Below are 17,340 nucleotides of genomic sequence, written 5' to 3' on the forward strand. Positions count from 1 at the left end.
CACCCGACCGGGCCAGCTTACTCAAACACAGTGCACCGAGATCCTGGGTATCTCGGAACCACTCGAGATCCAAGGAATACAGATTCCAGATATTCCGCTCCAAGATGTGCAATCAAATTCGCTCCAAAGAGTTAACGGATCCCGAAAGATCCGTACATCCGAGCCCATGTCGCCTTCAACTATAGATCCCTGAAAATCTGGGATTTGCAGAGCCACATGGTTACAGCAAAACTTCTATAAATACAGAGGTTTCCTAGATATTATAGACACATTGTCTCCTCGAAATTAATCTGCATTCTATCTCTCAAATTGTCTACTAACTTAGGTATTGGAGCGGGATTGTTTGCATCCCCCGACGCAGTTCTTATTTTACATATCCCAAGAAGGAGAACTCAGACGAATCGTAGGGTGACACGTCGTCTAACGAAAATCTGTATCAACAGTTTGGCGCCGTCTGTGGGAACGATTATTCGTTTTTCTATCAACAAAATCCGCTATGATGACTGCAAGATCCGAAACACACGGAGGGCCTCAGAATGGTCATGATGTCCAAGATGAAGGAAACTGAAATGATCCCCAACTTACTCTTCTGAATGAGAGAATGCAACAGATGGCAAAAAGCATTGAAGGCTTGATAAACATGAATGACATCCCTCAAGCTTGGATCCCGAAACATTCTTGGGCAACTATTGCATCGGAAAACCGAAAAGCCCTTAATAGTCACACTGAGGAGCGACGAGAGGAGGAAGGGCACTAAAGTAGCCAAGTTGAAGGAACCGAAGAAAGAGGCGGTCGTCGTGAATCTATTCCCGAAAATCTTCCCCCTCCTCAAACTGAGGCGGAAAGGGCGAAGCAGGGTATGATCAATAGGTTAGAATAGAGATGCAACAGTCTAACCGAGGCAATCCAACGAAACAACAAAGGGAAAGCTTCCCTAGTCGAAAATCTCTTGTAGAAGACTGCATCGCCATTTACCGAGGAGGTGGCCAACTTTCGTCTTCCCAAAAAGTTCAAAGTCTTGAATGTTCCATTTTATACAGGTCTTGAAGATCCTCTTGAGCACTTGGAAAATTTCCGTTCTCACATAGACCTCCACCAAACACCAGAGAAGGTGGCCTGTTGAGCCTTTCCTCTCACCCTCTCGAGCAATGCTCGAGATTGGTTTAGAAAACTCCCCCCAAATTCTATTAGCAATTTCGACATACTTAGAAAAATGTTCCTGACTCAATTCATGGCCTGTAGCGTAAGAAGGAAGCCATTTGGATCTTTGATGTCACTACACCAAGGTACCGAGGAGTCTCTGAAGGACTTCTTCATGTGGTTCAATCAAGAGAGGCTCGGTGCAAAGAGCGCAACTGATGACTTTATCTACGGTGCCTTCTTCTAGGGAATCAAGAAGGACGGGGCCCTCAAGGCAAACTTAGCTCGGAAGCCACCTCAAAATCTCGACAAATTCATGAGCAAAGCCGAGAAGTACATTAATTAAGAGGAAACACTTTGAGCTCTTGGTATTTGAGCAACCTTGCACCTCGTTGCCCGAGCCTCGAAAGAAGAAAAGGGATTCCCAGAAGGAAGAACGCAAGGAAAATCAGGAGGGCGAGGGCTCCAAATCTAAGCGTGATAGAAAGTCTCTCAAAGACTACAACTGGACGACTCTCAACACCCCCATTATGGATGTCCTCATGGAAATAAAAGAGAGACCCGGCTTACTGAAGGCCCAGGCCAATCCTTGGTCAACCGAATTCACAGTTCCCAGACCAGTACTGTTTATTCCATGATGCCACCGGACACAGGACCAAGGCTTGCATCTCCCTAAGGATCCTGATCGAACGCATTATCGAGAATGGTAAACTTGTCCGGTTCCTCGCAGATCAGAGGAATCCAAAGAATCCCAAGCGCGACAACCGTCCCTAAGAGGAGCACAACCAAGTCCACCAGCATCAAGGCAATCCTCAGGATCATCGGGAAAGGCGCCATGATAGGACCAGGGAACCGAATCGTCAGGATGATGCTCGGGAGAGGAGAGGAACAAGCAGGAGCCGAGCACATCAGGTACCCCAAGAAAACCACCCGGAAATCCACACAATTTTTGAGGGGTTTTGGAAGAGGAGGAGAGTCCAGCTTGGCTCGAAAGGGCTATGCAAGGCAAATGAATTATTCTGCCTAAATTTTATAAGATTATAAAAAGAATTATTTATATTTATGTCGTTACGCCGTCTGTTTATTTTAAATATTATACCCATTATTTATATTAATGAGGTCACTATGTCCATTTTTCACAATATATATATATATTAGATATGCTTTTAAAGAACAATGACCGTGTTATTTTAAAGATATTATAGGCATTAATTAAATAAATGCCGTAGTAATACCCATATAAAAATATGTGATAAAATTACCTACCTAATTTTATATGCCAACCTAATGCCTAGAAAAGCATTAAGAACTATAATAACTTATTTAGAAGTCAAAAGTGACAAAAGTGATAAAATAATCATTTTTAGCAATTGGTACTAATTCACTATCATATGTACAAAACCGTGTTGCAGTAAACACTTGTGTGGATATTTTCTTAAAGCGGAAAAAGTACGTATAAATTACTTACTGAGCATGATACTGATTTCCATAACATAATGATTGCAGATTAGTTTAATTGTATGTGTGTGAATGGAACATTGCATATATATGGTTATGACTAAAGAATTTGTTAATAACAAAGCTGGTAAGTAGCAGGGGAAACGACTACGAGTGAGACCTTAGGCTCCCGTGAAAGATTTAATAATAAACAAGCTTGGGACCGTAGGCTTTCAATCAGATGAGACCATACGCTTCCAGCAGCAAACAAATAAACTAAATTTATGTGGAATGAGTAATGGCTCCAAAGATATCCGTTAACCGCGTAATGGCTCTAAACAAATGGAGTGAAAGAAATAAATAAATAAAACTTTGCATATAAAACTATCATCATATCATTGCTTTATATATATATTCACTTCATGACTATGGACCATGAATTGTTTATATATATATATATATATAGAGAGAGAGAGAGAGAGAGAGAGAGAGAGAGAGAGAGAGAGAGAGAGAGAGAGAGAGAGAGAGAGAGAGAGAGAGAGAGAGAGAGAGAGAGAGAGAGAGAGAGCATTATGTGTTTCTAAAGAAATCAGTAACTCTTATATTATTGAAATAGTTGACTCACTCAATTATAGTATGGGATTGTGGTAATATCCACAATCACATAGATGATTATGGAGGTCTGAAGAAAGGAGATCAGGTTGGCTATGACTCATGTTAATCTTGATATCTATGGATTACTTTTGATAGCTTTAATATTTTAAGCTAACATTTGTATAACTAGTTATATCTATTTGTAATTATTTGTGATTATAGTCATTATTGTATAGTATTTACATATTTAGAATAATGTTTGTATTTGGTAGGCTTTTTATATATGTTTATATGCCATTTATGGCACTTGATTTGATGTACCTAGAGTACTTATCACATGTGAAGAAAACTACGTGTCTAATTAATATATTGAGGTATTTCGGTCAGCTCTAATGTGTTATGTTATCAATTCTTAAGTCTTTAAAAGAAATATATATATTCCACTGCGTTAGTTCTATCTCTGGTGTAGTAATGTCACGTGGAAACTGGAGGTTTCTGCTTACGAATTTGTTGGTTCAAATTTAGGGCATTACAGAGAGAATCCATAATGCAACTTTTATCACTCTTATTTCGAAAGCGGGGCAATGAATATTACGGATTTTTGTCCTATTAGTCTAGTTGGAGGTATCTATAATATTGTTTCCAAAATTCTAGCTAACAGGCTGAAAGTAGTTTTGGAATAGGTTATTCCTAAGACTCAATGCTTTTATTAGAGGGAGACAGATATTTGATCCAGTCATTGTTGCTATGAAGGCCTTGACAGTAGAATCAGGGAAACTAGGTGTGCTTTGTAAACTAGGGGTGCAAATCCGAACCGGTTATAACCGGTCGGAAAACCAGATTCGGCCAATAACTGGCTTCAGGTAACTGGAAAATCGGTTTGGCACCCGGTTATTTATAATCGGGTAACCGGATACCCGGAGCCAAAACTGCGTATTGGTTTTCAAAAACCCCGGTTATAATTGGGTAACGGGCTCCGTGCCAATTAATATACTTAAAAAAGAAAATTACCCCCATACCCTTTTACACCCTTATGCCACACAGCCTACACAGGGACCTTTTGGTCCTTTCCACCTTTTGCCCTCAGCCCTAATCCTTTTCTCTTATTCTCTACATTCTACGACGCCTGCCTTCCCTAGTTCCCTCAGCATTCTTCTTGTATCTTCACTCAAGTCTCACGCCGACACGCCCTGGCCCTGCCTAAGTTGCCTTCTTCTTCAATCTTCACACCCAGGTCCCAGTACACCGTGCCTTCTACCTTCTTCTTCATGCCGTCACTACTCGCCTTCTTCTTCAATCTTCACGCCATCGCCAATCCACTGCACACCCACGACTCCACTACACACAGCACATACATTTCTCTACAGATTTGGTGATTTATGAAGCAGACGAAGCAAAAGAAAGAGACGGTTAGGTTAGATCTGGTTCATTTTTTTAGATTTGATTTTTTTTTTTTTTTTGTAGATTTGTTCGTTCATTTTTAGATCTGTTCTAGTGTTCTTTAAATATTTTGTTTTGGAGGTACTGAGCATGTTGTCAATTGAACTAACAATTTGTTCAGACACTTGATAATTATTTAATGTTATATTAATGTAAGTCGCATGTTTCTTTGACTCTATTAGAGATTTCTAGTGTTCCTGTGCAGATAAAATTAGGTCTCAGAGCTTTTGATTCCCATCATACACAAATGCTGATGAGAGACAAGATTATTTCGTATTTTATATGCTATCATATGTCATCTGGTACAATGTGGTCTGTGTCTTGGACATTATTAATTTTGGTTTAGATTTTGGATTTTGGAAATTGGAAAGAGGCTTTCTTGACATTCGTCTGTGAACACAAGATAACCTGTTAATCAGTTAATCCATTTCTTCAAGCTTGATTGTAATCCGTTGTAATGCTTGATTGTGACAAACACTTCACTGTTTTGGATATTTTAGGGAATTTAAGGGAAAATTAAGAAGAAAGATGAATGAGAATTGCAGTGGAAATGGATATAACTGAAAAAGAACATAAACACATCACAATTCGAGGTTGCCAGCCTCCAAGAGAAAATCTCACAATTCAACAAATAACCCTTCCTACAAATAGATGGGACTTATATACTGTCCCTTACAAAACGCATAAACCCCTTAAAGAAAACAACACTCCTAATTTACTGACTAAAAAGACAGGCTACAAGACATTAAACGGCACTTTCCCCCTTAGCCCAAAATGCACCGCATAACTTAAGCACACCGTTTCATAGAACAAAACAACACTCCTAATTTACTGACTAAAACGACAGGCTACAAGGCGTTAAACGACACTTTCTCCCTTAGCCCAAAATGCACTGCATAACTTAAGCACACCGTTTCATAGCCTTCTAGAATCCTCCAGCTGGACCGCATCTCTCACCACAGGAACTCGGAAATGCTGCCACTTGTTCTTATCAGTTCAGCTTCAACTCAACTCCTTCTCTCCACTCGACTTCTCTTCTTCAAGATTCAACCTTTACCCTTACTCCCTTAAAAGGCTGTGACAATACTCCCCCGATTCAAAACCCCTTACCCACAAGGTGTGGGTAGGCGTCCCGGAGGGAGTGGAATTCCTCCCAAGTTGCGTCGTCGGCATTCTGGCCATCCCAATGGACCAACAGTTCGATGAGGGCCCGATTGCTTTTTGGCCTAGAGCGGGGAGTAAGGATCTCAACTGGATCCGAGCGTAGGACACCATTGGAATCCACTGGTGGTAGTTTAGGCAAGGCGACAGATGAGGATCCTAGTTTCGGCTTCAACAGGGAGACATGGAAGACATGATGGATCCGCACCTCCGGTGGCAAATCCAGTTCATAGGTGACCTTTTCGACCTTGTGGATGACACAGAATGGACCATAGAAGCGGGGGGAGAGCTTAAGGGCGCAGTGGTACGACATTGTTGATTGCCAGTATGGCTGCAACCGTAGGTAAACCATCTGCCCTAACTCCAATTCCCTTTCAGTACGCTGTAGACGCATATCGTTTCATCCTTTGCTGTGCATGCTTCATATTCTGTTGGAGGAGGGTGAGGATATGCTCCCGATTTAGGAGCACTTCATCTACCGCCTCCACTCGGGTAGTACCGACAATATAGATCAAGATTCTAGGTAGGGGTACACCATTAATGGCCTTATAGGGAATCATTTTGATAGAAGAGTGCCAAGAGGTGTTCTAGCAGTACTTAGCCTAGGGTAGCCATTGGGTCCAAGTTTTACGGTTGTCTTGTACAAAATAGTGGAGGTAGGTCTTTAGGCATTTATTCACGATCTCCGTCTGCCCATATGTCTGCGGATTGTAGCTTGTAGTGAACTTGAGGGTGGTACACTATAGGCAGAACAACTCGTGCCAAAATGCACTGGTGAAAGTAGGGTCACAATAAAAAATGATTGATTGGGGCATACCATGCAGCTTCAAAATGTTTTGTATGAATAGTTGGGCCACCTTGGCCGCTGTGTAGGGGTGAGAGAGAGAGAGAGAGAGAGAGAGAGAGAGAGATGAAGTGGCTGCCTTTGGATAGCCGGTCCACCACAACTAGAATTATCGAATGGCCCTGGGATAGAGGGAGCCCCTCCATAAAGTCCATTGTGATGTCTGTCCACACCCCGGTTGGGATAGGAAGGGTTTGTAGTAACCCCGGAGGCAAGATATCTTCATTCTTGTTTTGTTGGCACACATCACACTTTTTTATAAAAAAAAAAAAAAAAAAAAAAAAAAAAAAAAAAAAAAAAAAAAAAAAAAAAAAAAAATTATCTCCTTTCGCATGCCTTGCCAATAGAAATCTCTCTTGGCTCTTTACAATGTCCTGTCATACCCGGAGTGCCCTACAAAAGGGTCACTGTGGACATACAGTAGCACCTAATTCTTGATTTGGGGCGACTTCCCAAGTAAGATCTTGTGCTTGTAGAGTAACAATCCATCTTGGAAAGAGTACCTGCGGGTATCCATTTATTGTTCTGCCACTTTTCCAACAGCTGGTGGAGCTCCTCATCTTCCACATATTGCTATTTTAAATCTTCCACCCACGTAGCAGTAGGTATAGAAGGGAGTGAAAGTGAAAGCTCTTCCTCCCAACCTTCATTTCTTGACAGGGCATTAGCTACCCTGTTTTCAGCTCCCTTTTTGTACTCCACCACAAAGTCGTACCCTAGTAATTTTGTTATCCATTTCTACTAGGATAGGGTTCCCACCTTCTGTTCCAGTAGAAATTTTAAGCTTTGTTGGTCAGTTCGGACCACAAAGGACTGACCCAACAAGTAGGGCCTCCACTTTTGGATGGCTGTAACTAGGGCAAATAGTTCATTCTCGTAAGTGGACATGTGTAGTGCCTTGCCCTTGAGTGCCTTGCTGAGAAAGGCAATTGGTCGGTTGCCTTCCATAAGGACTGCCCCAATGCCTATACCACTTGCATCACACTCTATGAGAAAGGGCTGACCAAAGTTTGGAAGGGCTAGGATCGGGGCTTGGGTAACAACAACCTTCAGAGCTTGGAATGCCTCCTGAGCTGGTTTTGTCCAGGAGCATGAGTTCTTTTTTAGCATGGCGGTCAATGGGGCAGCTATGGAACCATACCCCCTAATGAATTTTCAATAGTACCCTGTCAACCCCAGAAAACCCATCAAGGCCTTAATGGTTTTAGGGTGAGGCCAGTCCACCATGGCTTGAATCCTTCCTGGGTCAGCACATACTCCTTGTGCAGAAACTACATGACCCAAATACTCCATTTCTAAACACCCGAACCTGCATTTAGTCATCTTGGTAAATAAGTGGTGATCTCTCGAGAGGTCTAGGGTTTAGGTGAGGTGCAGCAAGTGTTGTTCCATATTGGGGCTGTAGATAAGGATGTCATCAAAAAATACCAAGATGAACTTCCTCAAGAAGGGCTTAAAAATGGTATTCATAAGGCTCTGGAAGGTTGAAGGGGCATTGGTAAGCCCATAGAGCATCACCAAGAATTCATAGTGGCCAGCATGAGTCCTAAAAGCTGTGTTAGGAACATCAGCTTCCACCACTCTGATTTGATGGTACCCGGACCTCAAGTCAAGTTTAGAAAAAATTTGTGCACCCCATAGTTCATCCAATAATTCGTCCACCACCGGAATTGGAAACTTATCCTTAACGGTTACCTTTTTAAGAGCCCTGTAGTCCATGCACATCCTCCATGTGCCGTCTGCCTTCCTTACTAATAGAACTGGAGAAGAAAATGGGTTGTGGCTAGGTCGGATCACCCTTGAGTACAGCAGCTCTTGGACTATTTTCTCTCTCTTCCTTTTGGTAGAATGGGTACCAGTAAGGTTGCACTGAAACTAGTTGGGCCCCCTCATGCAGTGTGATAGAATGGTCTTGAGCCCTGTGGGGAGGTAATCCCTTTGGCTCTTGAAAAACATCTTCATAATCCCTAAGGATGGCTACCACGAGTGCAGGTTGCAATTGTTGTTCCATAACTATAGGAGGATGTCTGTCTCAGGTGGGGGTGCTGCTAGGTTGACCAACTAACTGCAACAACAGTCCCCTCTACTCGTTTTTAGGAAGTTTGGAGGAATAACCTTCTTCCCAACTCATGGGAGGACCCTGTTTAAGCCCCTGCAAGGTACAACTAACCCCTTCATGGAGAAACTCCATCTTTAGTTCGGTAAAGTCCCATAGGATGGGTCCTAGGGTTCGGAGCCACTAGATGCCCAAGATTGCATCACAGCCAGCTAAGGGTAGGATAAACAGATCAGTCCTAAAGACTTGATCCTGCATGTGAACTTCCAACTCCCGACTTCTGCCCAGACTAGCAATCTCTTGGCCATTGGTAATTTTTACCATAATCCCATCTTGCCCCATAGGATTAATCCCCAATGTAGCAGCTAATCTTGTGTCAACAAAATTATGGGTGCTGCCACTGTCAATTAGGATAACAACTCAGTTGGTCTTGGTAAACCCAACGATCCTTATGGTTTTAGGACTCGGGGTTCCAGTGATTGCATTTAATGAAATCTCAGGAAATACTTCCAAGAAGAATTCTCATGGGTCCTCCTCCCCCGGTGGCTCTACAATCACTACCTTGCCCTCCTCTTTGTCCACAACTTTTATAAGGAAGAGTTTAGGTACTAGGCAGACGTGGCCACAAGTCCATTTGGAGTCTCGCGAGTAGCATAGACCTTTCCTCCTCCGTTCCTCCATTTGGTCCTGTGTGATTTTTTGTACTGGAACCAAGGCTTGACTTGGGTGGTTGCTCCCGGTCCTCGTTTGTCCTACCTCCGTCGGATGTAATGCATGAGGCTGATACAGGGCTCGCTGGTTACCCCTAGTGTTAAGGAACCTGTTGCCCTTGTCCACCCCCACGCGTATGTCAGTAGAAAAGCCCCTATGTGTTTGAGAAAATTGTGCAGAGCATCACCCGATCCTGGAAATCCTTACAGAATTCACTACACATTCCTCCTGGATCCAAGCCAGTGAATAAGTATCCACAAGGCTTTTGGGATTAAACATGCGCACCAAAAGCCGGATCTCGTCCTTCAACCCTCCCAAGAAGCAGCTCAGCTTATGTTCCTCAGGTAATCGTTGAACCTTTAGAGTTAAGGTATCAAACCTAGTCTTGTAATCCTCTAGAGAGCCGTCTTGCTTCAATTTGGAAAGGGTATCCATTGGATCATTGTAAGCCCCCATGCCGAACCGGATCTGAATGGCCCAAACAAATTCCTCCTAATTGCTGACACACTTACTAGCCTTAAGCTCCTAGAACCAGACCATAGCTCGACCTTCCATATGGAAAGAGGAGATGAATAATTGCTAAGCATCAGGAGTGCTATAGTGGTCAAAAAATTGATCCGCCGGGCAACACCAAGTTTCTGGGTCCTTACCTTTGAACTTCGAAAATTTCAACCTGACTGTCTTGGGTTTGAATCCATTGTTAGAGGTAGATCCTTCATGATAAGAGGATCCCCCTCCATTGAAACAATAGTGGGCATTGTTGCCTTACCTGTCTAAGTCTTGGTGACCTTCATTGGTCCCAGCTTGGTTACTCAATAGCGACTGAAACATCTGCCGCATCTCCAGCTGTAAGTCAGTGATCTTCGTCTCCAGCTGTTCTGCCAAAGTCGTTAGACCGTGCAAATGGAGGTCTCGCAATTGCTATGTTTCTTCAGCCATAGCTTGGGATCTTGTTTTCATAGACTAAGAACCTAGCTCTAATACCAATTTGTAACAAACACTTCACTATTTTGGAGATTTTAGGGAATTTAAGGGAAAATTAAGAAGAAAGATGAATGAGAATTGCGGTGGAAATGGATATAACTGAAAAAGAACATAAACACAGCACAATTTGAGGTTGCTAGCCTCCAAGAGAAAATATCACAATTCAACTGATAACCCTTCCTACTTGTGATGTCCCGAATGTTATTTGTCATTTTAAGAATAAATTTAATGAGATAAATCACTAAAATTAATTTGACGACTGGAAAATACAATAGAACCCGCAAATAATATTTTATAGTTCAAAGAAATAAGCTATATAAAAGAAAAATAAGAGAAAAGGAATTGGGAATTGAATAAATGAGAAAATGATGTAAAAATATGTAAGTATACATGGCACGCCCGGACTCAATGTTGTGGGCGTCTGGACGACCCTTCTTGGGCGCACGTCCACAAGTGGACGCGCGTCCGGACGGGAGACAATACCTGTCCAGACGGTACCTGTTCTGCATGAGGCGAACACCTCATTTCATGCGTGTCTGGATGGTTTATGATGCCCGTTCGGACGGGGTCTGTTTTAAAGAGGGCAGAACACCCTTTTCTTCTTGGCAGCTCGATTTTTCTTCCATATTTCTATACAGTTTTTCACCTAAAAACCGTGATATCTTGAAATCCAGCCGTCCAATCTTAGATCCGACTTCGATAATGTAATCCTCGAAGCCCGATCTACGTATTGACCGAACATTTTGAGGTAAATCGCTAAACTCGCATTTTTTGAGATTTTTAATAAATATTGTAGAAATGAGTCTAACTTGGCGTTTTCTCTAGGTTTGGTGTGGTTTGGAGTTGCTAAGAGCTTCCCGAGCATTTGGTCTTTGCTTTACGAATTTTTGGTAAGTTTTTCATAGACATTAGTTTTTCAATATTTTGTTAAAATGTTATATTATTGTGATTAACCCTAAGTAATGCTTATGGGTTAGCAATATTGGGTTTATTAAATTAATTAGGAATTATGGATAAATATTTAGGAATTTTAGAGTTTTATGGGTAAATTAGCAATGTGGCTTTTGAGCTATTCAAAATGCCACCTAGTGTGATTATTAATTAGAATGCTGATTAATGCAACGTATTGTATTTTAGCAGCACTTTATGCTTGAGCTTAGTGTCGTTTTGATATTGGGAGTACAAGCGATCTAAGGTGAGTATTCTACTCACTAAGAAAATATATATTTTTATATGTAATATATATATATATATATATATATATATATATATATATATATATATATATATATATATATATATATATATATATATATATATATATATATATATATTGTTTATGAAACTAAACCGATCATATGATGGATTATATGTTTTGCGATAATTTAATTAGTTTCGATTATATTCAAATTATATCAATGATGTTTAAGAATTGACGCATGAGTGAAATGTGTTGAATTGATTTAAAGTGTTTGAGTGTGTGCTGTGGTTGTGATTTAAATTATGCAAATTGTTTGAGAATATGTTATGTTGAAACTGTTTATGTTTTATGAAGAAACTATGATTTTAATGATTTCAAAGTGTTTGATAAAATGTTGGATTGATTAGTTTTAAGGAAACATGATTTAGTAACAGTATGATTTTACGGCATGATATAGTAGTGAAACATATACTGGTCAGGCACAGAACATAGAGCATGTAGTATAGAGCATACATACAACAGCAGTACAACAGTAACAGAAAGCAGTAAACACAGTTAAACAATAGTTATCAACATCGTGGGGGAGCCTAGCCCCAGTAGATCCAATTTCATGCATATCATGTATAACATTGTTTTATGAGTGATGTTTGTATGTTATGAGTAACTTTTACTAGACAGGTATGCATAAGTGTCTTAAATGAAAAATGCTTATGTATATTTCTATCGGATAGTCGTATGTGTTAAGATGTCATACATTGAACTTGAATGTACATGGATTCATGACTGCCCAGGTGCGAGTAATGGCATGTCTATTAGTAAGAAGGTTGACTGTTATTGTTCTTCAGGAAAGACATGTTAGCATAATTGAGGTTAACTCTAGTGCTCACATGATCTACTAACATTCAAGGCACGAAGCTGAAATACGATTAGAGATAGTGTTGCGAGTATTTTGTTGAAGGATGATGTGCTAGTATGGAAGAGTAAGATGCCATGTTTTATTGCTTAAGACTTATGTGTAGACGTGATATCTGTGATGGAGTGATCGTGTACACATATGTCCGAGCCACCGTTGAAAAATATTATTATAGAGGGGTCTATATGTAGAATTTTCCAAGCAGTAGACTGAAACTTCTACATATTTTCACAGCTATATAGTATGTCTTAATTTTTTTGAATAGTCGGTGTTTACTATATTAGTTTTATATCACTGAGGTCTTAGTATGTTTTATATTGAGATGGTGGACTCATTCTTTCACCTATGCAGATGTGGATACTACCACAACCGTGTAGATGATATTCCTATGATTACAGGTACTCCTGAGGCGGATGATGATCCAGTAGCATACTATTTGGGTTACTACGATTGAAGCTCGTAGCGACAATCGTAGTGGGTTAGGACTATGGTGTCCTTATTTTGAGTACTTTTGTATATGGCTTGTGATGAATGTGCCACGTATTATTTTGTATGGACCATTCTTTTGTAATAGTTTATGTATTTAGACCTTAAATAGATAAACTTGTGTTATGACTCAGTTTTGTATAGATAACAGGTTTATTTATAGTTATGCTTTTCCACTACTTTTGATGGTATCATATGTATTCCTCTGTAGATGTAACTCTGTATATCAGGTGCATGTTATGGGACATGTGCCTATGTTGGCTGAGCGACACGTAGTCGTGCCACTATGATGACTTGTTTTACGTAAAAAAAAAAAAAAACGGTTGTCACACTACTGATAGATGGGACTTTTATACTGTCCCTTACAAAATGCATAAAACCCTAAACAAAACGACACTCCTAATTTACTGACTAAAACGACAGGCTACAAGGCATTAAACAGCACTTTCCCCCTTAGCCCAAAAAATACCGCATAGCATAAGCACATCGTTTCATAGCCTTCTAGAATCCTCCAGCTGGACCGCATCTCTCACCACAGGAACTTGGAAATGCTGCCACCTGTCCTTAGCAGTTTAGCTTCAACTCAACTCCTCTCCACTCAACTTCTCTTCTTCAAGATTCAGCCTTTACCCCTACTCCCTGGAAAGGTTGTGACATTGATATTGTTAAAGTTTTGCACTTTGTGACTTTGATTTTAAATTTTTCAGGTTTTACTCTTGAGCTGAGAGACTTTGAATTGGGAGCACATGGTTTGTAGCTGAATTTAAATTAGCAGAATGTTGCTTTACAAGTCATGTTGTATTATTCAAACTTACGGATTCCCCACAAGTTGCTAAGTTGCTGGTTTGGCAATTGTGTTCCCTTGTTTATTATCAGCATCTAAATTTTATATTTGTGATGCTTTTCTCTCCATAGTTTTGTAACTTTATCGTTTTATATCACTAAGGTCTATAACCATCTATGTAGGATTTATAAACTATTATGCTTGGATACATTGTTTTAGTTGGTCAGAACTTTGTTCTTAACTCAATTTCTTTTACATCTGTACTTAAGTTAAAAGGTTGATTGGTTGGATCAGTGATTATCATTAGTTTGTTAGTTTGTATGAAATCCATAGTCTTTGAGGCCATGGTGATGTATTTGTTAAATTACAGGATGTTTTTGTTAAATTACAGGTCTACTCAAGCTGTAATAACCCTCTAAAAAAGAGGAAATTCCAATACCTTAAAAAATGCGTTAAAACCGTTTAAATAAAGCCCAAAAATTTTAAAAAGTAGGCCCAATATTTAAAATAGGCCCAAAAACCTCGTCGTCTTCTTCTTCTTCTTCTTCTTCTTCTTCTTCTTCTTCTTCTTCTTTTAAAAAAAATACAACCTGATCTGGATTACCGGTTTTTACCTGGGTAATCGGGTAAAACCGAATATCCGGGGTCCCCGGTTAATCGAGGTACTCGGTTCCGGAGCCGCATGTTGAAAATCAAAAATCGGGGACCCCAAAGCTGATTTTTGGTTATTACCCAATAATCGGGAACTGACTCCGGGTTTACACCTCTACTACTTTGAGAAAACGTATGATCATGTCAATTGGAATTTTTTGCTTGCATATGATTTTTTTTTTTTTTTTGATAATCATTTTATGATAGTAATAAATGGACGTATATGTTAAGGAGATGTGGTTTAGGGAAGAGAAGGTGTGAGTGGAGAGCTCACTTTATTTCCATGGTGCGTTTCTCTATATTGATTACTAGAACTCCCTTTGGCTACTTCAACAATACTCGTGGCCCGAGTAGAATATTATACGTGATGGTGAATAGGGGATCTTATGAGGTTTTTTGGTGGGGTCAAGAAATAATGACTAGCGTGCTCATTCTATCTCAACTCTTATTTGCAGACGATACCTTGACTTTTTGTGAAGCAAATCTAGACCACCTTCGTCACTTGCTTTTGTCTCATCTTATGCTTTGAAGTTGTGTCAACTGTCAAGTTTGAAAATTAACTTGGCTAAATCAAAATTAATCCCTATTGGTACTGTGGAAAATGTTGAAGGCATGGCTTGTAGGGTTTCTTTTTTGCCTATGAAGTATTTGGGTCTTCTGTTGGGATCTCCTTTAAGGAAAAATCAATATTGGATGGTATTATTGAGAAAATGGAACGTCGTTGGCTGGTTGGAAGCAACTCTACTTGTCTCTAAGGGTGGCATGATCACTTTGATTACAAGCACTCTTTTTAATTTCCCACTTATTATTTGTATCTTTTCCCCATCCTTGTTGGTGTTGCTAATCGTTTAGAAAACTTTAGTAGGATTTCTTGTGGGGTGGTGTCGGGGATGAGTTTAGAGTCCATCTAGCAAACTGGTCAAAGATTTTTACCCCATTATCTTTAGGTGGTTTGGGGGTTAGGAATTTGATTCTTTTTAACTGAGTTCTATTAGGGAAGTGGTTATGGCGTTATGCCATGAAGAGAGAGGCTTTGTAGAGATTGGTTGTAGGTATTAAATATGACATTATGTAGGGGTGGTGATATTTTAATGTGGTTGTTGGGCCTTATGGGGTTGGGGTGTGGAAATATATTAGGCGGTGGTGGGGGAGGCTTTTCCAAATTGATTAGATTTGAGGTAGGTGATGGTGCAAAGATCAAATTTTGGCATGATCTGTAGTGTGAGAATCAAATGTTGAAGGTAGCCTTTTCGGAGTTGTGCATTATATCTTGTTTTCAAGGAGGCCTCCATGGCAGATCATTTGCAATTCTCTAATGACACGGTGCAATTTAGCATCACCTTTATCAGGTCAGTGCATGATTGGGAGATGGATTCGATTACCTCAATTTATATCCTCTTGTATTTATTAAGTTTGAGACGAGGTGGCAAGGATAAGATTTGTTGGATTCCTTCCACTAGGGAGGTTTTTGATGTTAGATCTTTTTACAATTTACTAATTCCCCCAATGACCTTTTCCTTGGAAGAGCATTTGGAGAAATAAGTCTCATTTGATAGTGACATTCTTTGTTTGGACGGCAACTTTAGAGAAGATGCTAACTATGAATAACTTTTAAAAAAGAAACACATTATAGGGGTGGAGCGGTGTTGTATGTGTAAGAAGAGTGGAGACAACATTGATCATCTTTTGTTTCGTTGCGAAGTAGCTAGAGGCTTGTGGGAATCGATATTCCGTCCTTTCGGGATAGAGTGGGTCATTTGCTTGTTGGAAAGGACAGTTTGGAAGTCAACAATTTAGAGGTTTGGAAGATGGTTCCTCTATGTGTAAATTGGTGGGAGATAATGCATTGATTCTCTCTTTATGTTTGGAGGACTGATAAAACTATTCTTGTTCCTTTAATTTTGTTGTATTGATTTATCGTACCTATTTTCATTGGACTTATTTATTGCAGATGGATGCTGCCATTGAAGGATTAGGAACCGACTTAATGGAGATGGTAAAAGTACCTGGCCAAATTATTTTTCAAAATTAAGGACAAAAGTTGAAATTTCTGTGGAGTTTATGATACATTCATTTTCTTGTATTTGCATCAGCTTAATTATATGCTTTCGTGCTGCCTAGTTTGAGTTAAATAATTGAAGAGTGGTTTCCAGGAGTAAGAAAGGTCGGGACTGTTTCCAAGGGGTTACCTCAATCAGCTGGAGACCACGCCTCATGAAGCGGACGTCACTAGTTCGAATCCCCCCTCTTTCCCCCTCTTGTGTGGACATGTAAAAAAAAAAAAAAAAATTGGGACTATTTTTTTTTTTAATTGAAAAAAAAAAGAACAAAAAGAAAGGGAAAAATACAATTTAGCCTTCCAAACTATTTTTTATTTTCCGAATAGCCTCTCAAACTATCGAGGCTTAAACTCTGACCCTCCAAACTATCAAAACCTTTGAAAAATGTCATTTTGGGCAAAATATCCTCATAATACTCCTGCCACGTGTCATTTTCAATTAAAAAATAAAAAAAATAATTCAAAAAATTCAAAAGAAAATTAAAAAAGCTTGTGATCCTTAAGCTCTAGGTAGCTATTGGGCAATGTTTTGAATGCCAAAAAGTCACAGAGAGGAAAATGGATATGAACAATGACGAACAAGCTCACGGCCGTTGATTTTCCCGTCAGAAATCAATCAAAGTCTTAAAACAACGATGATAGACTTGCTCGTCGTTTGTAACAAAACAAAATTCAGATTGAAATCGTTCATAACCTTTTGAAGATCAATATCATAGACATCGAAGAATAAGAAATTAGCCATGTCCTCATTCGGAGAGGTGGGGACAAGTTTGCCGAGCTGCAGGCATGGATCATGCCCAATGACGATGCTGGAAAGAAGCAGTATGTCCTCCAGTCGATTGCAATATTTTTATAAAAAAAAAAAAAAAAAAAAAAAAA

The 17,340-nt window shown here is 39.8% G+C and overlaps 1 long non-coding RNA gene across 2 annotated transcripts; it reads left to right on the plus strand.

Annotated features, from left to right (window-relative positions):
• Positions 1–4,300: 4,300 nt before the first annotated feature.
• LOC133861535 (uncharacterized) lies at positions 4,301–13,146 on the plus strand. Of its 2 annotated transcripts, none has more exons than XR_009899030.1 (5): positions 4,301–4,585; positions 11,042–11,115; positions 11,193–11,257; positions 11,505–11,562; positions 12,880–13,146. It is a non-coding gene; the product is annotated as an uncharacterized LOC133861535 (long non-coding RNA). The 2 variants fall into 2 exon arrangements; XR_009899029.1 differs by having other exon boundaries at positions 11,508–11,562.
• The last annotated feature ends 4,194 nt before the right edge of the window (positions 13,147–17,340 follow it).

This window comes from Alnus glutinosa, chromosome 2 (assembly GCF_958979055.1).
Source record: "Alnus glutinosa chromosome 2, dhAlnGlut1.1, whole genome shotgun sequence".
NCBI lineage: Eukaryota > Viridiplantae > Streptophyta > Magnoliopsida > Fagales > Betulaceae > Alnus > Alnus glutinosa.